The sequence below is a fragment of the Leucopleurus acutus genome (genome assembly GCF_964270905.1).
Source record: "Leucopleurus acutus genome assembly, chromosome: 7".
Classification (NCBI taxonomy): domain Eukaryota; kingdom Metazoa; phylum Chordata; class Mammalia; order Artiodactyla; family Delphinidae; genus Leucopleurus; species Leucopleurus acutus.
The window spans coordinates 49,304,928-49,331,607 of NC_139150.1; positions in this window are offsets into that span (position 1 = coordinate 49,304,928).

Sequence of the window (26,680 nt, forward strand, 5' to 3'; positions counted from 1 at the left end):
CAGCTCCAGCACCAAACGTGCAAGTGAAAAAACCTTTGAGATGACCCCAACTCTAGCCACTTTCTGACAGTAACTGCATAAGAGACCCTGAAGGAGAACTGACCCATTGACCCCCAGCTTCATTAGCAACTAATGACATCATTACTGTTTTAAGCCACTATTTTGGAGTGGTTTGCTAGGCAGTAAGAGATAACTAGAACAGAGCCCTTCACTGTTTACCGTTTATACATTTTGAATTTTGAATCACATGAATGTATTTCCTATTAAAAAAGTAAATAAAGCTAAAATTATCCTCCAAATTCCCTGGCTTAATCTTTTATCTATCTTTAACCCTTAAAATGGTTTCAGTAACAGAATTGTCTAAGGTTTCCTTGGCCTGATTATCCTCAAGGACTTACTGATAAGTAGGAATCTGCCTGGTGTGAATTAAGAAATGCTGGAATACCCCTGCCCCGGCTCCAAACAAACAAACAAAAATCTTTGCTTCCTCAACAATGGAAATTACTTCCTTAGCCAATAACATATGCAAATATGATCAATATTCTTAACATTAAATAAATGCATTCCATCAACTACTTTCTAATTGTGAAGTGAGAAGTGTACCTTCACAATAGAGGGTACCATCATAACCGAGCATTGTGAATAGAGGGCTAATGTGACATGATATGCCCCAGGATGCAATGCAACATGAAGTATACAGCATCACCTATGAACAATTTGCTCCAAAAACATTGAACCAGAAACTACTCAGGCTTTTAGATCTAACTTCAAGTTTACAGGAAGTGCAAGTGATAGAGAAACAAATTAAACACCACCATGAGAAAACAATCAGAAAAATTCAGAATATGGAACACTCTACAAGATAATTGGCCTGGTCTCTTCAAAACAGCATTGGTGAAGAGGTGAGGAAACAGGCATTTTCATGCATTATTGTTGTAACTCTAGATGTATCTCCAAGACCATGCACATTCCTGGCTTAGAAAAATCCCTTTATTCACCCTGAATGCCAACACACATTCACAAATAAAATTTGAGTTCATCAGAATATACAACAAGAGGAATAATCATCTAAGAACTGACAAAGAAGAGTATCATTTAGGACAAAACATTAAGGATTTGATTAAATTTATTGTGAGTATACTTTGTAATATCACTTGAGGTACCAGGTATTAATGCCTAGCTTATAACCAAATTACAGTGAATATTATGAAGTAAAGGGAGAGTTTAATCAATATCTTCATGCCTCTCTCAAACTAGAGTCTTTGTTTTTTAAACGTATTAATCCTTTGGGTTCATGTAGAATTCCTATAACAGTGCTGAATTGTTTTATGTACTTAAAGTAGCCTGAGACTGAGTTAGAATTGCTATGCTAAGAGAGCTAGTAGTTGCACTCAAATAAGTTAATTATATCCAAAAAAGCCCTTCATCTATCTACCGCCCACTGCTGTTCTGAGATTTACTATGCCATCAAAAGTGGGACTCAAGTAACCTAATGAAATTCACTATTTATGCCTATAATCACAGCAGTGATATTTCAAGGCCATCTCATTAGCAGAAATATTTGTAGTCAACCCATTCGGGATGCCCTTGGAAAAGAAATATGTGAAGCATATCAAAAGGGCATTGTTCCCTTTCAGAACAGGGATTTATTTATCAAAATCTTAGAGTAAATACCAAGATTAGATTAGTGCAACTGTTTCATTCTTTCCCCCAGACAACAATAGAAGATGTCAGGCCAGCTAAAAAAGCGCTGAGTTTAGAGTAATGCGAAGTTGTAAATAGTACTTTGCATTGAGAGAGAGTACACATTTAGGAGAAATTAGAAGCAGAGATTATTGTCTCTATTTTGCTATCTGGTAGCTTCCAATCAGTTAATATAGTACCATCCACAAACCTGTTTAGCTATATTACCAAATTTTAATTTAAGAAATGAGGATCTATAAACTGTTTGCCATAAGTCAGAGAGGGCTCTCCACTCCTGGGATAATGAAAGGGAATTCAGATTCAAGCATCTCAATAAACACTGTATCTTACTCTCTTCCTGTGACACAACCCGCTGACATGTGCAGTGACTCCCAAACCCACAACTGGTTTACCTACTCAAAACACTTAAGACTTGGTCTTCATGCTAGTGTACTAGTTGAGAGAATGGGCTTAAATTCTCTTCTACCATTTACTTCAATTAAACAAGCAAATCACTCTTTAGGCCATGGTTTCTTCATTTGTAAAATGGAAGTAATAATAGTAACTACCTCACAGAGCTGTGAGAAGGACAAAATGAGGAAAACCATGTAAAGCACTTAGAACTCTGATGAGCACATAATATCTACTCCTCTTACACTCAGCATTTACTATAGAAGGCGCCATGCTAGGCCCTGGTATCCAGTGATGAATAAGACAGTTTCCTCTCAGTGATCTCACAATCTAGCTGAGGAGCAGACATGGAAGTAAATCATTATAATATTATAATTGAGACATAGAGGACATAGACAGCCCTCCCTAATTCGCTGTAGATTATGCCAGGGCCCCTGAAATGTCTCAGAACTTCACAGGATAGAGACACTTCAGCAGGCCCTTGAAAGATGAATAAAACTTTCCCTTGAGTTGAATGTTCTAAAATTATACACATTCAGTAATTTAGTATTATTTTCAATTACACCACACTGCATAATGCTGCTACATGGAAGAGCCAGGAACATGCTTGCATTGCTCTCTAAAACCCTCTTTCTGGATAAAGAAGATGTGGTACATATATACAATGGAATATTACTCAGTCAAAAAAAAGAATGAAATAATGCCATTTGCAGCAGCATGGATGGACCTAGAGATTATCATACTAAGCGAAGTAAGTCAGAAAGAGAAAGACAAATACCATATGATATCATTTATATGTGGAATTTAAAATACGGCACAAATGAACCTAACTACAAAACAGAAATAGACTCACAGACATAGAGAACAGACTTGCAGTTGCCAAGGTCGGGGGAGGCAGAGGGAAGGACTGGGAGTTTGGGATCAGCAGATAATAAACTATTATATATAGAATGGATAAACAACAAGGTCCTACTGTATAGTACAGGGAACTATAGTCAATATCCTGTGATAAACCATAATAGAAAAAAATATGAAAAAGAATATATATATGTATAACTGAATCACTTTACTGTACAGTAGAAATTAACAAAGCATTGTAAATCAACTATAGTTCAATAAAAAATTTTTTTAAATACCCTCATTCTTATGTCCATGCATAGGAGATTACACATTACAGCTTTGTTCCGTTTATACACCCATGAAAACTGCCACAGTGTTTTCCTAGGCCCAGGTCAGCTGAAAACTGTCCCAAAGGTTTTGAGTTGTCCAGCAATTCAGGTCAAACTAGAGCTTTGAGAATTATTGCAATGGCTTTTCTTGGGGAAGGGTCACAAAGAATTCCCTCTTGGCTTGAGAAAAAGTTTAGATTTATATTATCAAACTGTATCAGTTAAAACTGAGGGAGTTTTCCTCTTTGCTTTGGTTACTGGGAAACTTGGAAACAAACTGGCTATCTGACAACTTCAACTATACGGGGCCAAGTGCTACTCTTTCCTCTTGTTTTGAATTCTTACCAATATCTGACATCTTTGCAATTTATTTAATTTGTATGGCATGTATTTTTGAGACAAATTCAAGTCCTCTCTCAATGAGAAGGAAAATAATACGTTTTTAGAACTCTCAAATTATAACTAAGTAATAAAGTGGTACCCTTAAAGAGTTAACACCCTGCCCAAGGGCTTTATTAACCCCCCGGGAAATTTACTCATTGACAACAGATCAAGCATAAAGTTCCAAACCATCAAACACCAGGCGGATATTTTTCAGGGGAAAAAAAGAGCACCTTAGTAAAACTTTTTCTGGCAAAAGAAAGCATTCAGATGTATTTGCTAGAGCAAACAGGCCACCTAGCACTAAACTAGCTAAGGACACATTTGAAGGATAGTGGCTGTCAGAGGGCAATGGAAATTCTGAAATCAGCGAGTTGGAAGAGCCCCACGGGCCAGACCAACTGGATAGTCACCAGGACCGCTTCTAACAGAGACTTGCAGGAGACAAACTGACAGTGGAAAGAACTGAAAAATTAGGAGACACACACACACACACACACACACACACACACACACACATATACACACACACAATCAAAACAAACCCAACAACCTGATAGTGTCTAAAAAGAAGGCTATTAAAAAATTTTTTTAATGGACAACTCACTCTAGAGTTACCACTGGGATCAACATGAAATTTCAAATGATCCCTATGATTAGAGAATGATATTTGTATCAAACGGCCCACCAAAATGAGAAGGATATAAAGTGACAGCATTATGTAGACCTATATAGACACAAGGACACATACCATTCATGTAGCTACCTGGACGAACATCACACACTTATAGCTCGACTTTGTGCTAGTATGTTACATATATTAACTCTTTTAACTCTCCTAAGAGGTAGGTTTTAGGTCTTACACCTCTGTTGTCAGGAGCTGTAGAAATGAACAAACTTTGCTCGGCACACACGCAGTGTATCAGTGTTTGAGCTGGACTTCCATCCCAGGTCTGGGTAACTCCTCTGTAAATCATGCAATTTCCATTCCACCATGTGAACCAGGGAGGTGTGGGTAGAAGGAAGACTTGGAGATTCCTTGGAGGACACTGAGGAAAAAGTTATTTGAAAGAGCATGCATGCTTCTTTGCTCACATGAAAGAGATTAATGCTACACTGTCTTTCCCTATTACTAAAACTTACATAAGACCTTTATGAAAACTTTACATGTTCCAGTTTTGCCACTAGCCTGAAAAGACCTCTTTGGCTGCTTATTTAGAAAAGGCATATTTCATCAGAGATGATTCCAGTGTCTGTGCTCTGAGAGATCCTGCTCTTAACTTTCATGAGTCACAGGCTGTGCCTACATGATGCCACATGAGGAGGAAAAGTTAACAATTCACTCAGGAACAGGAATTTAGCTACATGATCCAAACTTTTGGGTTTGGGGAAACATCTGGAGGTCTGACATTGAGAGACACAGTCTGAGCCTCAATTGCTATTTTGCTTGGTACATACCCCTGTATGAATCATAAGAGAGCTAAAAACCATATACAAAAATAAACTCAAAATGGGTTAAAGACCTAAATGTAAGACTGGAAATCATAAAAATCCTAGCGGAAAACATAGGCAGAACATTTTCTGACATAAATCATAGTTTTTTGGATCTGTATCCTAAAGCAAAGGAAATAAAAGCAAAAATAAACAAATGGGACCTAATTAAACTCAAAAGCTTTTGCACAGCAAAGGAAACCATCAGCAAAAGGAAAAGACAGCCTACTGAATAAAAGAAAATATTTGCAAATGATAAGGGGTTAATATCCAACATATATAAACAGCTCATACAAAAACATTAAAAAAAAAAACCTGATTTTAAAATGGGCAGAGAAACTGAATACACATTTTTCCAAAGAGGAAACGCAGATGGCAAACAGGCACATGAAAAGATGCTCAACATCACTCATCATCAGGGAAATGAAAATCAAAACCACAATGAGATAACACCTCACAACTGTCAGAATGGCTATCATCAAAAAGAACAAAAATAACAAATGTTGGCAAGGAAGTGGAGAAAAGGGAACCCTTGGGCACTATTAGTGGGAATGTAAATTGGTGCATCCGAAGAAAACAAAACCACTAACTCAAAAAGATACTTGCACCCCAATGTTCATAGCAGCATTATTTACAATTGCCAAGATATGCAAGCAACCTCAGTGTCCATCAACAGATGAATGAATAAAGAAGATGTGGCATATGTATATAATATATATATATAATATATATATATATACACACACATATATATACATATATATACAGTGGAGTACTACTCAGCCATAAAAAGAATGAAATTTTGCCATTTGCAGCAACATGGATAGACTTGGAGGGTATTATGCTAAAAGACATAAGTAGGACAGAGAAAGATAAATACTGTATGATATAACTTATATGTAGAATCTAAAAAAATACAACAAACTGGTGAATATTAACAAAAAACAAGCAGACTCACAGATAGAAAAAACTAGTGGTTACCAGTGGGGAAAGGGAAGGCAGGATGGGGCAATATAGAGGTAGGGGGTTAAGAGGTACAAACTATTATGTATAAAATAAGCTACAAGGAGGGACTTCCCTGGTGGTCCAGTGGTTAAGACTCTGCGCTTCCACTGCAGGGGCATGGGTTCAATTCCTGGTCAGGGAACTAAGATCCTGCATGCTGTGCAGTGTGGCCAAAAATAATTTTTTAAAAACAAGCTATAAGGATATATTGTACAACATGAGGAATATAGCCAGTATTTTATGATAACTACAAATGGAGTATAATCTTTAAAAATTGTGAATTACTATATTGTACACCTGAAACATAATATTGTACATCAGACCCACCACCAGTCCCTCCCATCAAGGAACTTGCACAAGCCTCTTAGATAGCCTCATCCACCAGAGGGCAGAAAGCAGAAGCAAGCAGAACTACAATCCTGGAGCCTGTGGAACAGAAACCACATTCACAGAAAGATAGACAAGATGAAAAGACAGAGGGCTATGTACCAGATGAAGAAACAAGATAAAACCCCAGAAAAACAACTAAATGAAGCAGAGACAGGCAACCTTCCAGAAAAAGAATTCAGAATAATGAGAGTGAAGAGGATCTAGGACCTCAGAAAAAGAATGGAGGCAAAGATCAAGAAGATGCAAGAAATGTTTAACAAAGATCTAGAAGAATTAAAGAACAAACAAACGGACATAAACAATACAATAACTGAAATGAAAACTACACTAGCAGGAACCAATTGCAGAATAACTGAGGCAGAAGAACGGATAAGTGACCTGGAAGACGCAATGGTGGAATTCACAGCTGCGGAACAGAATAAAGAAAAAACAATGAAAAGAAATGAAGACAGCCTAAGAGACCTCTGCGACAACATTAAACACAACAACATTCACATTATAGGGGTCCCAGAAGGAGAAGAGAGAGAGAAAGGACCCAAGAAAATATTAGAAGAGATTACAGTTGAAAAGTTCCCTAACGTGGGAAAGGAAATAGCCACCCAAGTCCAGGAAGTGCAGAGAGTCCCATACAGGATAAACCCAAGGAGAAACACACCAAGACACATAGTAATCAAACTGGCAAAAATTAAAGACAAAGAAAAATTATTGAAAGCAGCAAGGGAAAAACGACAAATAACATACAAGGGAACTCCCATAAGGTTAACAGCTGATTTCTCAGCAGAAACTCTATAAGCCAGAAGGGAGTGGCATGATATACTTAAAGTAATGAAAGGGAAGAACCTACAACCAAGATTACTCTACCCAGCAAGGATCTCATTCAGATTCAATAGAGAAATCAAAAGATCTACAAACAAGCAAAAGCTAAGAGAATTCAGCACCACCAAACCAGCTCTACAACAAATGCTAAAGGAGCTTCTCTAAGTGGGAAACACAAGAGAAGAAAAGGACCTACAAAAACAAACCCAAAACAATTAAGAAAATGGTCACAGGAACATACATATCAATAATTACCTTAAATGTGAATGGATTAAATGCTCCAACCAAAAGACACAGGCTTGCTGAATGGATACAAAAACAAGACCCATCTATATGCTGTCTACAAGAGACCCACTTCAGACCTAGGGACACATACAGACTGAAAGTGAGGGGATGGAGGAAGGTATTCCATGGAAATCAAAAGAAAGCTGGAGTAGCAATACTTATATCAGATAAAATAGACTTTATAAAAAAGAATGTTACCAGAGACAAGGAAGGATACTACATAATCATCAAGGGATCAATCCAAGAAGAAGATATAACAATTATAAATATATATGCACCCAACATAGGAGCACCTCAATACATAAGGCAACTGCTAACAGCTATAAAAGAGGAAATCGACAGTAGCAATAATAGTGGGGAACTTTAACACCTCACTTACACCAATGGACAGATCATCCAAAATGAAAATAAATAAGGAAACAGAAGCTTTAAATGACACAATAGGCCAGACAGATTTAATTGATATTTATAGGACATTCCATCCAGAAACAGCAGATTACACTTTCTTCTCAAGTGCGCACAGAACATTCTCCAGGATAGATCACATCTTGGGTCACAAATCAAGCCACAGTAAATTTAAGAAAATTAAAATCATAGCAAACATCTTTTCTGACCACAACGCTATGAGATTAGAACTGACTTACAGGGAAAAAAACATAAAAACCACAAACACATGGAGGTGAAAAAATACATTACTAAATAACCAAGATATCACTGAGGAAAACAAAAAATACCTAGAGACAAATGACAATGAAAACATGACAATCCAAAACCTATGGGATGCAGAAAAAGCAGTTCTAACAGGGAAGTTAATAGCTATACAAGCCTACCTCAAGAAACAAGAAAAATCTCAAATAAACAATCTAACCTTACACCTAAAGGAACTAGAGAAAGAAGAACAAACAAAACCCAAAGTTAGCAGAAGGAAAGAAATTATAAAGATCAGAGCAGAAATAAATGAAATAGAAACAAAGAAAACAACAGCAAAGATCAATAAAACTAAAAGCTGGTTCTTTGAGAAGATAAACAAAATTGGTAAACCATTAGCCAGACGCATCAAGAAAAAGAGGGAGAGGACCCAAGTCAATAAAATTAGAAATGAAAAAGGAGAAGTTACAACAGACACTGCAGAAATACAAAGCATCCTAAGAGACTACTACAAGCAACTCTATGCCAATAAAATGGACAACCTGGAAGAAATGGACAAATTCTTAGAAAGGCATAACCTTCCAAGACTGAACCAGGAAGAAATAGAAAATATGAACAGACAAATCACAAGTAATGAAATTGAAACTGTGATTAAAAATCTTCCAACAAACAAAAGTCCAGGACCAGATAGCCTCAAAGGTGAATTCTATCAAACATTTAGAGAAGAGCTAACGCCTATTCTTCTCAAATTCTTCCAAAAAATTGCAGAGGAAGGAACACTCCCAAACTCATTCTATGAGGCCACCATCACCCTGATAGCAAAACCACACAAAGATACTACAGAAAAAGGAAATTACAGACCAATATCACTGATGAATATAGATGCAAAAATCCTCAACAAAATACTAGCAAACAGAATCCAACAGCACATTAAAATGATCATACACCATGATCAAGTGGGATTTATCCCAGGGATGCAAGGATTCTTCAATATACACAAATCAATCAATGTGATAAACCATATTAACAAATTGAAGAATAAAAACCATATGATCATCTCAATAGATGCAGAAAAAGCTTTTGACAAAATTCAACACCCATTTATGATAAAAACTCTCCAGAAAGTGGGCATAGAGGGAACCTACCTCAACATAATAAAGGTCATATACGACAAACCCACAGCAAACATCATTCTCAATGGTGAAAAATTGAAAGCATTTCCTCTCAGATCAGGAACAAGACAAGGATGTCCACTCTCACCACTATCATTCAACATACTTTTGGAAGTCCTAGCCATGGCAATCAGAGAATAAAAAAGAAATAAAATGAATCCAAACTGGAAAAGAAGAAGTAAAACTGTCACTGCTTGCAGATGACATGATACTATACATGGAGAATCCTAAAGATGCCACCAGAGAACTACTAGGCCTAATCAATGAATCTGGTAAAGTTGCAGGATACAAAATTAATGCACAGAAATTCTTGCATTCCTATACACTAATGATGAAAAATCTGAAAGAGAAATTAAGGAAACACTACCATTTACCATTGCAACAAAAAGAATAAAATACCTTGGAATAAAGCTACCTAGGGAGACAAAAGACCTATATGCAGAAAACTATAAGACACTGATGAAAGAAATTAAAGATGATACCAACAGATGGAGAGATATACCATGTTCTTGGATTGGAAGAATCAATATTGTGAAAATGACTATACTACCCAAAGCAATCTACAGATTCAATGCAATCCCTATCAAATTACCAATGGCATTTTTTACAGAACTAGAACAAAAAGTCTTAAAATTTGTATGGAGACAAAAAAGGCCCTGAAGAGCCAACGCAGTCTTGAGGGAAAACAACGGAGCTGGAGGAATCAGGCTCCCTGACTTCAGGCTATACTACAAAGCTACAGTAATCAAGACAATATGGTACTGGCACAAAAACAGAAACATAGATCAATGGAACAAGATAGAAAGCCCAGAGATAAACCGACGCACCTATGGTCAACTATCTATGACAAAGGAGGCAAGGATACACAATGGAGAAAAGACAGTCTCTTCAATACGTGGCGCTGGGAAAACTGGACAGCTACATGTAAATGAATGAAATTAGAACACTCCCTAACACCATACACAAAAATAAACTCAAAATGGATTAGAGACCTAAATGTAAAACCAGACACTATAAAACTCTTAGAGGAAAACATAGGAAGAACACTCTTTGACATATATCACAGCAAGATTCTTTTTGATCCACCTCCAAAAGTAATGGAAATAAAAACAAAAATAAACAAATGGGACCTAATGAAACGTCAAAGCTTTTGCACAGCAAAGGAAACCATACACAAGATGAAAAGACAACCCTCAGAATGGGAGAAAATATTTGCAAATGAATCAACGGACAAGGATTAATCTCCACAATATATAAACAGCTCATGCAGCTCAATATTTAAAAAAACAAACAAAGCAATCCAAAAATGGGCAGAAGACCTAAATAGACATTTCTCCAAAGAAGACATGCAGATGGTCAAGAGGCACATGAAAAGCTGCTCAACATCACTAATTATTAGAGAAATGCAAATCAAAACTACAATGAGGTATCACCTCACACCAGTTAGAATGGGCATCATCAGAAAATCTACAAACAACAAATGCTGGAGAGGGTGTGGAGAAAAGGGAACCCTCTGCACTGTTGGTGGGAATGTAAATTGATACAGCCACTATGGAGAACAGTATGGATGTTCCTTAAAAAACTAAAAATAGAATTACCTTATGACCCAGCAATCCCACTACTGGGCATATACCTAGAGAAAACCATAATTCAAAAAGACCCATGCACCCCAATGTTCATTGCACCACTATTTAAAGTAGCCAGGCCATGGAGCAACTTAATGCCCATCGACAGATGAATGGATAAAGAAGTGGTACATATATACAATGGAATATTACTCAGCCAAAAAAAGGAACGAAATTAGGTCATTTGTAGAGACGTGGATGGATCTAGAGACTGTCATACAGAGTGAAGTAAGTCAGAAAGAGAAAAACAAATATTGTATATTAATACATATATGTGGAACCTAGAAAAATGGTACAGATGAACTGGTTTGCAGGGCAGAAATTGAGACACAGATGTAGAGAACAAACGTATGGGCACCAAGGGGGAAAGCCGCGTGGGGTGGGTGGTGGTGGTGGGATGAATTGGGAGATTGCGAGTGACATGTATACACTAATGTGTATAAAACTGATGGCTAATAAGGACCTGCTATATAAAATTAAAAAATGTACATCAAGTATACCTCAATAAAAAAATAAAATAATTCCCTCCACAAAAAAAATGAGAGTTAAAAATAGAGAGCAGTAGAAGGCAAAGCAGCACAAGCCTGAGGAAAACCAGTGTGTCTCCACCATCAGTTACAATGGAGTGGGGCCCCATGGACCTTGGCTGGGACCTGAAATTTGGGCCTGAGACCAAAGTGATGGTGAGGGCCAGAGGTTCCACTAAAACAGAGGTGATAATGGACTACTGGGACCCAATAGTGAAAGAAAGGGGTGAATACTAACCCAGAGGAGCAGAGGTGAGAGAGGAGTTCAGAGTCAAGAAAGAGGCAAAAAGCAAAAGCAGATTGGGATGAAAGGCAGGAGGGGTGGATGCTGAGAACCCTGGTTGAGGGCCAGCAGGGGATGGATGTGACAGGAAGGGGCACTGGCCATGATTTATTGATGTACTGTGTGTTGCATTTCACTCATTCCTCATTCTGAGGAACAAAGAAGCTTAAGTACATGTGTTACTCATACCAAAAAATGTTCTTGTTAAAAATTGATATCAGTAATCAGCTTTCCTTCTGGCTTTTGCTTTTCAGTGGGAATAAGAAGTAAACAGATGATGGCATGTGTAAGATGAGAAAAGGGCTGTGAAAATTATTTCCTTTAATTTAGAACCACAAACTTAAATCATCCTCCCAACAATACTAGCAGAGGCAAACACTTATGGGGGACTACCGTGCCAGGCACTGTGCCCCATGCTTTAAATGTACAATTTCATTCATCCCAATGGTAACCCCAGGAGGTAGTTACTCTTATCATCTCCAGAGGGAAAATTTGAGGCTGGAGAGGATGAATAACTCGCCTAACACCCACAGCCAGAGCCCTCTCAGACTATAAAATCCTGTGCTTTTGAATCACTCTGGTTTGCAGTCTCTAGATTATGGTTTTCAAAGCCCTTCCACATGCAATACAATGGTCTTTTCAACAACTCGAAAACAGGCCTGGTTGCAAACCTCAGTTTTCCCCTTCCCAGTTGTGCTCCCTTGGTTCTCCTAAACACTCTGAGCTGGGGCTTGACCATCTGTAATGTGAGAATAGCGATGGTGTCTAACCACCCACAGGGATGCCGTGAGGAATAAGTGCGTTACTGGAGGCACAAGTGTGCCCAGCATAGAGTGTAAGCTAAAGAAACGACGACAGCTCTATTGACGGGCAGGGCAGGGCTTGGGGTCTATTTGCAGACAAGCGGGGTGGAGCTCAGGGGCTTTCACCCAACGCCACCTGCCAAGAAAAGGTGAGGAGTTAAACTCAGATCACCTGGTGCAAAACCCAGCATGCTTTCCCCTGAGACTTCCTGGCCCCAAGTTGCCCATGACACCACTTCATGGAGCTAAGTATGGCTTGCCTTCCCAAGGGATCCTGGCAGCTGCGGTAAGAAGCAGCCTCTGGTGAAGGTGCACTTTAGCTCAGCGAAAACATCTGGATGCTCTTCATGGCAGCGTTGAAAGGAAATTTTCCCATTCTGTTGGCACAAGTGGACAACAGTTTTTGAAAAGTGCAGTTCAGAGCACTGCTGGTCCTGATTTCCCCTGAACAAGGGCATGTGTTTGGAGTGCTGCCAGAAGGCCTGACGGTGTGTGAACTGCAGGCTATGTTGTTGTTGAAATGATCAGGATTTAACTGATGATACCTGGCCCCAGCGACAATTGGGAGAATCTGTTTCTATCCAGTATGAAGGTTTGGAGAGGGAGGGAGAGAGGGAGAGGGAAAGAGGGAAAAGGAGGTGGGGGAGAAAGAAGGACAGAGAGACAGAGACAGAGGGAGGGAGGTAAGAGGGGGGTGGAGACTGCAGAAGGGAAAGGATTCTCAGACAAAAAACAGAACACAGGGTCAAATTTCTTCCTGAGAATTTATAATGAGCTTGTTAATGGATCATCTGCATCTAAAAGTAAGCTCACTTCCCTCATACTGGAATCTAGCAGTATCAGCCTCAAACAAAATTGTGAAATAGGCTTTGTTTGCTAGTCTCATCAACCTTTTAGCTTCTTGTTCTGTCTTCTGAAGCCCCTTCTCCCTGTCGTCACTTTGTGCAGTGAGGCCAGCCTCCCCAAGCCCGCCACCCACCACGCCCACATACAATTCTTTACCTTTGCCTCATTCTCCCTCCAAATGTGATTGATCTCAACTCACGGGGAGGAGGAAAGCAAACCCAGGGAGATGAATCCGTATCAAGCTGTGAATGACTGATGGCCTTCCCAAGGTACTCATGGTTTAAGAATTGGTATACTCTATATGGTAAATTTTAGAAAAATTTTCATCAAGCTCTGAACCAGTTTATCTTCACAAAAGGAGATCATTACATTGAATTCAAGATCCTGCTTTCAATACATATTTAATCACTGACCCACTGAAGAAAATATTTATTGACTGACAGATACTGTGCTGGGGGTTAACTGGTGAGTGAGGAGAAATCCTTGCTAATATTACTGTCAAAGAATCTACAGCTTCCACTAGGGGAGTAAATAGGTCACCCAGCATGCACTGTCTTCTTGGTCCAACGCTTTGTAAATATCAGAGGAAAAGCAGGAGGAGGAGATTATGGAGGAGGAGTTGAAAGATGAGGGTGGGCAGGAAGGGACTCGAAGGCCTATAGGCAAGGCGTACCCCTCCACCCTATTGGCTTTGTCCCCCATTACCTTCCTGTCTCCAGAGTTTACTACCTGGACTAGGAAGATATTCTTGTAATACATAGTAGTACTAAGATTATTTTATAATCTCAGACATTTGTTAAATATCAAATTTGGTGACAAAACTTTAAAATACACAACTGGAAAACGGGCTTCCTTAGAACATAAAGTTACCACAGAGGTGACTGTATTTGTTTCATTTACTCTACCGCCCTCCGGCACCCCCCATGCCTGCTAAAGTATGTATGCTAGAAATTGGGAGAACTGGATTCTAGCTCTCATTCTGTGTTACTTGTAAGCTGTGTGACCTCAGACAAGTTGCACCTCTCTGAGCCTTACTTCTTTATCTGTGAAGAGAGCAGATTGGATTTTATAATCTTCAAAGTTTCTCTCAGGTCAAATAATGTTGTAATGCTGTGGTTCTTCACTGATCTCACAGGCTTCAGTGAGATTTTAATAAAAGAACTTGGCATAGTTCACTGGTTACATGACTCAGGAATCCACCTCAAAGAAACACAAAATAAAGGTTGTCAGAGAAAACAGCAGACTTTCATTTCCTGGGAAAAATGCTTCCTCTGGGACCAAAGAATGTCCATGTATTAATTCCTGTTACAAAGAAAGCTCAAGGAACTATAGAAGAGTAAAAATCGACAGAAAGCATAGCCGATCATATGTAGGATACATCTACAAGTAAAGATTTGTATATGATGGGTGCTTTTTGGAACCAAAAATGAAATCTAATGTTCAAAATTAATTTTAAAGTAGGCTCTGTGTTTCAAATCCCCAAGTCACCAAATCGAAATATAGCTTGTCTCATCAGGCTATATTAACAGGTCTCCAAGTGGACTGTTTTCTTGATGCACAGAAAAGGGGGAATCATCGTACCAGACTCTGTCTTACTAAAGGGCAGAGAGGCTATGGCTGGAGAGAAAGACTGAAGTTTCTTAGAAATGAATGGATTTTGCAAGGGAAAAGAGCAATGATGAGCATGATCAGTTTATAGGTGGCAGGTCCCAAAGAGGAAGTGACCTGAAGAGACAGTACAGGATGTCACATTTGGTGAACCAGTTGTAAATGGGCCAGTGCTTAACCCTCAAGCACTGGCCAGCTTACAGTCCACCTCTCCACCTACTGCCTGCAGTGAACCATGTATGGAGGAAAAAGAGTAAAAGAAATAAATAGGCTAATAAAATACTAGTTAGAATGTTAGAACCAAAAGAATATCTAGAGGCTTGCTAGTCTCACTATCTCATTACACAGATGAGGAAATGAGACCCGAAGAGGGAAAGTGACTTGGCCAAGGTTGAGCAACTCATGGACCACATCCCCCCATTCAAGTCAATCTAAGTAATAACACTAACTGGTACTGATTAATTCACTCCTTCCTTCCTCAGCAGACTCTTTGTCTGAGGAACGCTAGTGTCATTCACTGCTGTGATACTTAAGGTTTCATTTAACATACTTACTCTTATTTTATCCCTAAAATGTCTGGGCTGGGAGTTGAGCCCTAGAGACAGCTGCAAAACTAAATTGATGCAAGTGATACACTGTGATGGGGGCCACATGCAACTAGGGATTGCGGGAGTTAATACCACAGCAAGAGGGGTGTGATTGTCATGGCCAAGGGGTCAATTGGTCAAAAGGACAGAATTGAGGCACCCTAAGCTGGTTCTGACACCAATAAGATGTGACCACCACCACCATCAATTCCTAAGTAGTCTTGAGTCTAGGTTTATGGAAATCTCAACAGTGTTCAAGGTTACTAGAATAACATTCCCTATAGCTATGAGGAAATTCATTCCTAACAAACATTCACCCTTCCTTTCTCCCTACCTTCTTATTCCCACTTACCCCCACCTCCCAAATCTCTTTGCCTTGACAAATAGATTACCCCTATTCATAGTGGAAGAAAAAAAAGAAGGATCCTTTGTCATATGACAAAGTGTCTATGTTAGGTTTTGCTTCCTGATCCAGTTTGACCAGTTATATCCCATTGAGTCCTAGTTCTGAATGTGCTGTTGCAGGATCTATCGCCAAGTCTCGGTTTCTTCATCTATACAATGGACTAGGTAACTCCAGGTTCCTAACTGTAAAATTCCCAAGATTTCATAACATTTTTCTGATATTACAAGTGGCAGCCAGCTTCCAAAAAGCTTGTTATTTGTTTATTAGATGTGTAAAGTTGTAAATAGAATGAAAGATAAAGTTACATATTTTTAAAAAGTCAGTTCTGTTCTTGCGATGTACCCTAAACATTTCATCTTATTCTACCCTCACCATCAAGTACAGACATAAGGACACAATAAACATCTGAGATTATGAGTCAATAATCAGAAGAGAGCAAAATCTGACACAAAGTGAAATCAATGTTGGGTTCACTATCAATCAGCAGATATGCTCCTTGTACCTAGACAAAACTCAACTGAAACTAAAACCAAGATGGGTCAGATTTGTATGACGGAACAAGTCATGGTTCAATCACAGATGTTGGAGGTTACTGTTGTTGGCCCTTCATCCATCTGTCTATTCATCTTTGCATTCATTCTTTTATTTTTATTTTTTTGATAAAGTAGAATATCTAAGGTATTAAGCAAACCCTCAAAATGCTCAGACGTGTCTCTGCTATTAAGACATGTTACTAGAGGATACAGAATAACAATGAAAAACATTGCAACACGAGGTGTGACATTCTTTCCTTTTGGATAGTCATCACTCGGCCCACTCTTGGAACTCAGCCATACACAGCCGATAATCAAAATGAGGGAAATTCCCATGAAGAACAAGTTCTAAGTGCAAATACTGTCTAAAGTAGTCATCTGTGCGTGGCTGTGCACTAATTCCCCTTCCCAGGGAAGAAGAAAAAGGAAGAGTAAGAGCCATTAAGTTGGCCTCTCAGTACAGTATATTCATAATCCTCTCATTAGAACAGTTAGTTCACTGTTTTTAATGTTTTTCTTGTACACAAACTTGTACATTGTTCTGTGGACTTGGGAAATTCTCAAATACCCCTTTAAGGACCCCCTTTAAGCCCAGACGCACATTTTGGTACAAATACAAAGCTCACAGGACTGAGCAGTTTGGGGTTGTGCATTTCATACACACCAAGAACGGCCATTCCTGACCCTTTGCCAGGGTCAGCGGGCCAAGCTTTCCCCCAGTACTAGAGGAAGCTGATGTATCTCAGAAACATGAGCAAATTGGAAAATCTGAACAGAGGTTATTTGTTCCACAAAAAGCAGCAGATGTGGTACAACTTTAAAATTCTAATGACTCCACCACAGCCCTGGACTTCTGGCCCGAAGAGGTATACTCCTCACCTTAGAAAGGCTGTTGCCTCACTGTTTCCCAAAAGGGCCTAAAATCGCCACCCCTCCCCCTTACGCACATACCTTGTTAACAGCCAGGAGGTCACACCTCTAGATAAACCCTTCTCTACTTCTGCAGTTTGCTAACTGGAAGAATACAGCCCTTCCCTCATCAGTTTCTGTCTCTCCCTTAAAGTGGTATCTGCAAAAGCTAAGTGCTCCCCGTTGAGTTTATTGCACGTTTATGGAGTAATTACTATGTGTCCAGCTTGAGAGCTAGCTTAGCAAACACCAGCCTTAACCAAGCATTGCAATCACCTGGGAAGCTTTAAAAAACATAATGTGCCAGTGCCCAATCTCTAAGAGATTCTGATTTAATTGGTCTGGAGACTTGGGCAGCAGTACTTTCAAGGCTCCCTGGTGTTTGTAATGTGCAGCCAGAGCTAACCCCCGAGCTAGGAACTAGAGATACAGAAACCAAGGTGGCACAGTCCCTCCCTTCTAACAGATCATGTGTCTTTGGCTAATTTGTAACTGGCACTAGCGTTTCACCTTGGGTAAGACAATCATCAGTTTGGACTTTATTGACATTATGTGCACAGGACATGGATCACTTTGGGGAGAAATACGCACCATCTGCTAGCCAAATGAATGGGCCGCATGGTTATTTCAAAACGTCTCTGATTTATTTCAGTGACTGTCTCTCATAGGCACAATCTCCTCTGGCAGCTAGAGCAGTCCATTAAACACTGATACCTGCTCTCTCCTGCTCAAAGTTCTCCCAGTGCCTAGCACAGGAACTGGCACAAAGACAACACACCATCAGTCCTGGTTCACCCAAAGTCATCCAGCAGAGCCAATCACAGACAGAACATCAATTTTGTCACAGGAGACATGCCTAGTGAAGTGCTTATGACTAAACTGTTTATCAAACATTACTGCAAATACTATCCTTAATCATATGGGATAGATGAAAATATCCCCTATTATTTTTTGTCTTTCATCCTTTTGAGCAGGAGTCAGTCATGTTTTCCACCAGCTCAGAGTCTGGCCGATTGTGACCAGTGTAGGAGGTATTCCAGGAGTCTTGGCACAACTGGCCAATGGGAGCCTGTATCCAAGGGGTGCTGGTGTCCCACTGGACCTCTCTCCAGAGGGGAGAGAGGGGAGATAGGGCAGGCATCTCCTGTCTGTCCTCTCCTCCCCGCCAACCACCACCATCACTACCCCCAACCTTGTCTAAACGGACAGATGTCTGCCTTAGTGTCCCTGTTTACCCTTAAGTCCTTTGCTGGCTAGAATTCTGCCCCCAAGCCAAGCCTGCTTACCCTTGACCTCCATCACAGAACCACCGGCTAGTGAAAGCAAACCCCAGACCAGAGGCATAGCCAGCAATCCTGGGGACAAATATTTTCCAGTCAGTCTTCCTACACTTCTGACGTCACCCTGCCCAGTCTGGACACAACACACACAACGAGACTCTCTCCCAACTGGGGAGGAGATTTTGCCTCCATCCCTCTCAACCAGGCCCACCCCTAATGTTCATGGGGTTCAGAGCAGGAATACAATTGATGGCTCTCACCTCGCAACTATTTAAAAGTTACAAATCAAGTTAACTAACCATTAAATAAAATACATCCTACCCTCCTGCCTTGACAAATACATCTTCATAACGAGGGTTAGTTTTTCCTCTTCAGCTACTTAATTGAACTACATTTTGGTATGGTTATTATGATTACTTTTATTTTGTCATGATTGCATTATTATGATAATGATTGTAACTTATACTCATTTATCATGATTGCAACCTGTAGTCACTCCCAATGGTATAAAATATTAAAATATAATTTATTCAAAGTATAAAAATCTTGAATATATTTTTACCAAAAATTTAAATTAAATGTTAAAAAATAAATTTTTTCATGTTTTTGGAATTTTATTTCTTCTGACATATTCAAAATTATATATTAAAATTAAAAGGCAAATGATAACTAAATGAATACCAAATGTTAAATTTTAAAAAGTTTTAAATAATGTTGAAATTATAAAAACTGCTCTTTTGGAAATTTATTTAAATCTTAATATTTTAGCAAAATTTAACCTATTCAAAATTCTAGAATTCAACATTGGTTTAGCTGGTGAGGTAAAAAATCAGTATCAGGGACTTCCCTGGCAGTCCAGTGGTTAAGACTCCATGCTTCCACCACAGGAGGCACAGGTTTGATCCCTGGTTGGGGAACTAAGATCCCACATGCCGTGCAACGCAGCCAAAAATTAATTAATTAATTAAAAAAAATCAGTATCACACTTCACACATGTTATATCTACATCCACATCTACATACATACAAATTTAACATAAATATTAATTTTTTACTATTTCCAAACATTCTTCAGTTGTCATGTGCAACTGTTGCAGATACTACAATAATTTGTGAGTATCTCTGGTACAGTAAATTGTAACACAAAGAGAAGCAAGAGAAAATGAACATTTGACATTATTGGCAAATGATAAATACGAATTTTTTGCATTCATGCTGTCTAAGAAGAAGAATTTGACAATTTGTCTTTTCTCTCACTAAGTGCTTCTGCCATTCAAATCCTCCCAGCTCCCTAAAGCAGTGCCTGCCTCTGAAATCATCAGTGGCACGATCCACAAACCTTCCTGGCATTCAAATGTAGTCACTTTTGGAAACATTTTGATTCAGGACACAGGGGCAGAGATGTAAAGAAGCAGTCCCCTTGGGCCTGAACAGTGTAAGTCACCTGAAATCAGATCTCAACTGACAAAGGCACCACTGCCCAGATGTTCCTAATAAATTCATTTGTGTATGTGCTTGTGTATTCCTCTAAAGGGTGGGGTCCAGAGGAGAGACCTCTCTTGCCTAGATCTTTCACCAGTTATCAAAGGGGCTGGTTCAGAGCTAGAATAAGCTCTCAACCACAGCTGGAGAAAGATTGAATAATTTAATACTGGAAATTCTGTTTCCAACCATGATGAAATAATTTGAACTTAGAAAAAATACTAAATAACATTTTTAGATATTGAACAACAGGCAGGATATGACTATAATTGTTTTGAGAGAAAGGAAAAAACATGACGTGAGTCTTAATGATTGCCCTGGCTTTCTGTCTGGAGTCACCTTCAGGAAAGCAGTGTAGGGAGGAGGTTCACAGCAAGTACAATAAAATCACTGAGTTCAGGGAGGTGAAGGCAGCTGGAATCCATGTGGCAGAGAAAGAGCTCCAGAAATTTGCACAGAGTTCCTTTAGAGTCCATTGCTAATATGAAGCCATGAGTGTATAGGATGAAATTCCTTTATGTCAGGCAAAGAATGACTGGGGAACTGCACACTGAAAAATTCCCAGAGCTCACACAGGACTGGGAAATACTGAAGTTCTGATCAGCCAAAGAGGAGAATACTCAGGGCATTCAGCAGAAACTCCAGAAGGGTCACACTTAATAATCAGATAAACTAGTCCTAGATTAAAATTTACCCCAAACCTGCCCTAACAGAGGTTTAGACAAGCCTTGAAAGGATAAAGCTGGTCAGCAAGTTTTACTACCTACCAGAACAAAGTCTAATATTCTTTAAGGAGAAAAAACAAAATCCAATATTCAATATCCTAAAATTTACAATATCCAGCATTCAATAAAAATTACAAGGCACAAAAAGCAGCAAAATGTGACCCACAGCTTGGAGAGAAAATCAGTCAATTGAAATGGACCCCAAAATGACAAAAAAATGGAATTAACAAAGATATTAAAATAGCTATTATAAACACTTTCAAGTATGTAAAGGAAATATAATGAGAAGAGAAATTGAAAATAAAAAAAGAACCCAAAGAAATTCTAGAGGTAAAAATATTCACCGTGTAGAAAGAAAAATTTCACTGAGTGGGATTAATAGCAGATTGGATACTGCAAAAGAGAAGATCAGTGAACTTGAAGACAGAACAATTGAAACTATCCAAACTGAAACAAAGAGAGAAAAAAAGACTGAAACAACGAACAGAGCTTCAGTAATCTCTGGAAAGTGTGAAGCATTCTAATATACATATAACTGTATTCCCAGAAGGGCAGGGGACTATTAAAATATTTGAAGACTAAGAGAATAAAAAGACAAGCCATGGACTGGGAAAAAATACTTGCAAAAGGCACATTTATTTGATAAAGGACTACTACCCAAAATATATTTTTAAAAAAAAACTTCTTAAAGCTCAACAATAAGAAAACAAACAACCTGATATTAAAGTGGGCCTAAGACTTTAACAGACATCTCACCAACAAAGATTTGCAAATGGCAAATAAGTGTAGAAAAGATGCTTAACATCATGTCAATAGGAAATTACAACAAAAATGTGATATCACTACACACCTATTAGAATGACTAAAATCTAGAAAAATGACAATACCAATGATGTGGAGTAACAGGAACTCTCATTTATTGCTGGAGGGAATGCAAAATGGTACAGCCACTTTGGAAGACAGTTTAGCAATTTCTTAAAAATTAATCATAGTCTTACCATATAATCCAGCAATCATGTTCCTAGGTATTTACCCAAATGAGATGAGAAACAAAAACCTACACACAAATATTTATAGCAGTTTATTCACAATTTTCAGTAACTGGAAACAACCATGATGTTCTTCAAAAGGCAAATGGATAAATAAATTATGGTTCATTCATACAGTGGAATTTTATTCTGAAAAAAAAAGCTACTAAAAAATATGGGGGAATCTTAAATGCACATTGCTCTCTGAAAGAACCCATTTGTAAAAGGCTATGTACTGTATGATTCTAACTATATGCATTCTGAGAAAGGCAAAACTATAGTGACAGTAAAAAGATCAGCAGTTGCCAGGGACTGGGAGTGGGTAGGGGAGATGGGTGAATAAGTGTCGCACAAGGGATTTACAGGGCAGTGAAACTATTCTTTCTGTATGATGCTGTAATGGTGAATATAGGACATTATGCATTTGGTAAAATCCATAGGACTGTACAATACAGAGTGAATCCTAATGTAAACTATGGACTTTAATTAATAATAATGTATCAGTATTGGCCATCAATTATAACAAGTGCATCACTAATGCAAGATGTTAATGATAGGGGAACTGTAAGGGTGAGAGAGAGAATATACAGGAACTCTCTGTATGTCTGCACAGTTTTATGTAAACAAAAAACTGCTCTAAAAAAACAGTCAATTAAAACACAATAAAACAAAACCCTGGGGGTCAGCAAGGGCTGTTCAGCACCACACAGCTGATTAGTGTTACAGTCCAAGCTACAGTCCTGGTGCCTTCACCCCAATTCAGGGCAAATACATTCATTTCCAGGAAGGTGGGGGGGAGGTGGAGTGGGGAGGAATCTTCCTCTACACCAGAGCTGTCCCTCAAGTTACAGATGGAAGCTATACCAGAAGCTTTATTCTCATAGCTAGGGTGACCATGCATACTGGTTTGCCTGGAATAGTCTTGGCTCATGCCCGTGGCCAGCATAAACATTAATAGTGCCCCTCTTGACATGGAAACAACCTAAGTGTTCATCAACACATCAATGGATAAAGAAGATGTGGTAGCTAGCTAGCTAGTAAGACAGATATTTCAGCCTTAAAAAAGAAGGAAATCCTGCCATTTGAAACAACATGGATGGACTTCAAGGGCATTATGCTAAGTGAAATAAGTCAGACATAGAAAGATGAATACTGTATAATCTCATTTATATATGGAATCTTAAAAAGTGAATTCATAGAAAAGAACAGACTAGTGGTTGCCAGAAGTGGGGGCAGGAAGTGAGAGGTGGGGGAAATGGGGGAAGGTTGTCAAAAGGTACAAACTTCCAGATATAAGATAAATAAAACCTGGGGATGAAAGGTACAACACAATGATTTTAGTTAACAGTACTGTATTATACATTTGAAAGTTGCTGAGAGAGTAGATCTTAAAAACTCCCACTACAAGGAAAAAAACTGTAACTATGTGAAGTGATGGATGATAACTAAACTTACTACGGTAATCATTTTGCAAAATTTACCTATATCAATCATTATGTTGTACACTTTAAACCAATACAAAATTATACATCAATTATATTTCAATAAAACTGGAAAAAATAGTATCCCTTTTCAATCTCAAACCTGATCAGTTTTGTACAATTCATTATATGACATCCTATTTGAAGCAGACTTTTATTATCTTCAATAATAACTTTATAAAATAGATACTGTCATTATCCCCATCTCATAGATGAGAAACTAAGGCATTAAAAAAATATCTGAAGATATAATGGTCAAAAAGATGTTGAAATTTGATAAAAACCATAAACCTACGGATCCAAGGCTCAGTGAATCCCAAGCAGTATCACTACACACACACACACACACACACACACACACACACACACCCCACACACACACCCAAGCATATTATAATCAAATTGAACAACATCAGTGAGAGAAAATCTTAAAAGCAACCAGAGGAGGAAGATACAGTTCATAGAAACAAAGATAAAAATGATTACAGAAATTATCAGAAACTATGCAAGTGAGGTAATAATAAAACACCATCTTTAAAATGCTAAAAGAAAAAACTGTTAGAATTATATATCTAGTGGAGATAGCCTTCTATGTTCTAGAAAAGTCCATGCTTATCTACTGTGACAGAAAGTAGCCCAATGGTTGGCTTACACAAGGAATGGTGGGTGGGGATCGACTGCAAATGGCGCACGAGAGAACTTGTGGTATGATATTAATGTTCATTATGATTATGGCAATGGTTGCATGGTTGTATATTTGTCCAAAATTATTGAACTATACACTCAAAAGAGGTGTGTTTAATTAAATTTAATTAATTTTTACCTCAAGTTGATTTTTAAAAAAATTATTTTCAACAACAAATATTTTCAATTATTTAAACAACAACTATTTACAACAACACTTTCGATATTTCAGTGCCCCTTGGCAAATCCTTGGTTGCTCTACCCTAGTTAAAACTCAGCTCTTTATCTTCCAGCTGAATAGATACTTGTGAATGACCTGGAGCTAAGCCTTTGAAAGTTGCCTGACAGTTACCCAACTCTGTCTTTCAGCAAGACACTACACTCTCTGAAAAACAGTCCCCCAGCACCCCACCATAGATCCAAACAATACCCAGAACCGGGCTTCCCTGGTGGCGCAGGGGTTGAGAGTCTGCCTGCCGGTGCAGGGGACACAGGTTCGTGCCCCGGTCTGGGAAGATCCCACATGCCGCAGAGCGGCTAGGCCCATGAGCCATGGCCGCTGAGCCTGCGCGTCTGGAGCCAGTGCTCTGCAATGGGAGAGGCCACAACAGTGAGAGGCCCGCGTACAGCAAAAAAAAAAAGAAAAAAATACCCAGAACCATCCCAGATGCAGATGTGGTCAGACTTCTCTGAATTCTGAAGCCTGGTTAGATTCAGAGGGCCTCTATCCCAGCCACTGACAGCAAGTTGAAGCCCCAGTATCTTCACCAACAGGAGTAAATGCATTATCTACACTGGTTTTGTCACTGAATTATAAAGATCTCTAACAATTATATAACAATTGATTCCACAGGCAATTCCAACACACTTGTCATTGTTTCTCTTTAGTACATTCCCCAGATTCTGAGGAAAAGATTCTCAAACTTTAGTGGGCGATTGTTTATAATACAGATTCTGCCCCCCATGACTCTACTTCTCCAGCTGAATTAGTAGACTGGAGCCTGTTATCTGAATTTTAAAGAAGCACCTGATTCAGGCAGTCTGAGGACCACATTCTGAGAATTACTACATTGAACTACTGGAGGAAATATCTGGAGGAGCTCCAGGAGTAGAACTCAGCTAAAGGCTCACAGGAAAGTCATCTGGAAGCAGGAGCCCAAGAAACTCCTAGAAGCCCCTGAAGGTAGGAATGGGGGAAAGGGTTTGGAGATTGTCAGAAAGAGGACTAAAAGGGAAAAATTGTTCTAAGTGGAAAGTGCTAGAAGGAAAGGTTCAGATGTGATTGCCTTAAGCTGGTGACCGATCCTGGCTTCTCAATCCTACCACCCTTCAGTGAGTACAGGACTTGGTGGGCTCCTGATTGTTGAGATGTGATATTCTATATCTTCCTTGATCCTATACTATTTAGTTATCCCTCTATACCTCAGGAGAAAGCACTGACATGGAGATTAGCATGCAGGAAATTTATTAAAGAGTGCTCCTGGGATCAACAGTCATGCAAAGAGATGGAAGCAGGACTGGGCGGAGAAAGAAGTTAGGCTGGGATGCAAATAGATTCAGCCAGTCCCTGGGGGAACTCTGAGATAGGAGTGAGCCTTTCAGCATTGTCTCAAGTTGGGGCACCTCCATCCTGACCTGTTATCACATATGCCTCAGAGAAAGGATGACACCTTAGGAAATGGAACTCCTTTCAGATGAGTCTTCCTGGAGAAGGCTGATGGCTGAGGATGGTCTCAGCATCACTCTCAGCAACTGGAGGAATGAGTCCATAAGGTCCAAAGGGGGATCTGGGTGGCGAATCATTATAACCACTACACTTCCTCACTTTCTTTTGCTGATGTTTTTGAAGAATAATATTAATATTTTAGCTGAACATTTCATCAGAATAAGTTTCTCAGTCTTCTAGGCTATGGTTGCTTATGCTGATGTTTCCATTGACCCCACGACCTTTTGGTTCCCCTTTCCTGCCCTCTTCCACCTGACAAACTCCTACTTACCATTCAGTTATCAGTCTAATGTGGCCTCCTCTGTGAAGCCTCTCAGTTTCCACCAGTAGACACAGGCTTTCCACTTTCTGTGATCCTAGGGACCTCCAGCTATCTCTGCAAAGATTTAGTCTGTGGTATTTTCATGTCTGTGTGTGTTTGTCATGATTAGAATGTAAGATCCTGGGGGAAGAAACTGGATCACTACTTGATTTGTGTAGCCCCAGCATTCTAGTGCAGGCACAGCACCAATATTTGTTTAATTATATTGGTTGATATGAATGTAGCAATGGCTCCATGATCTTGGAAAAGCCTCTCCTAGGACTTGTGGGAATCTGAGGAAAGCTAATGATTTGGCACTTGGTCAACCATTATTTTTTCATGCTTGTTATTTTGTAAGATTAGAGAGAATTTGAAATTTAAAGTGTTCGCTTTCAG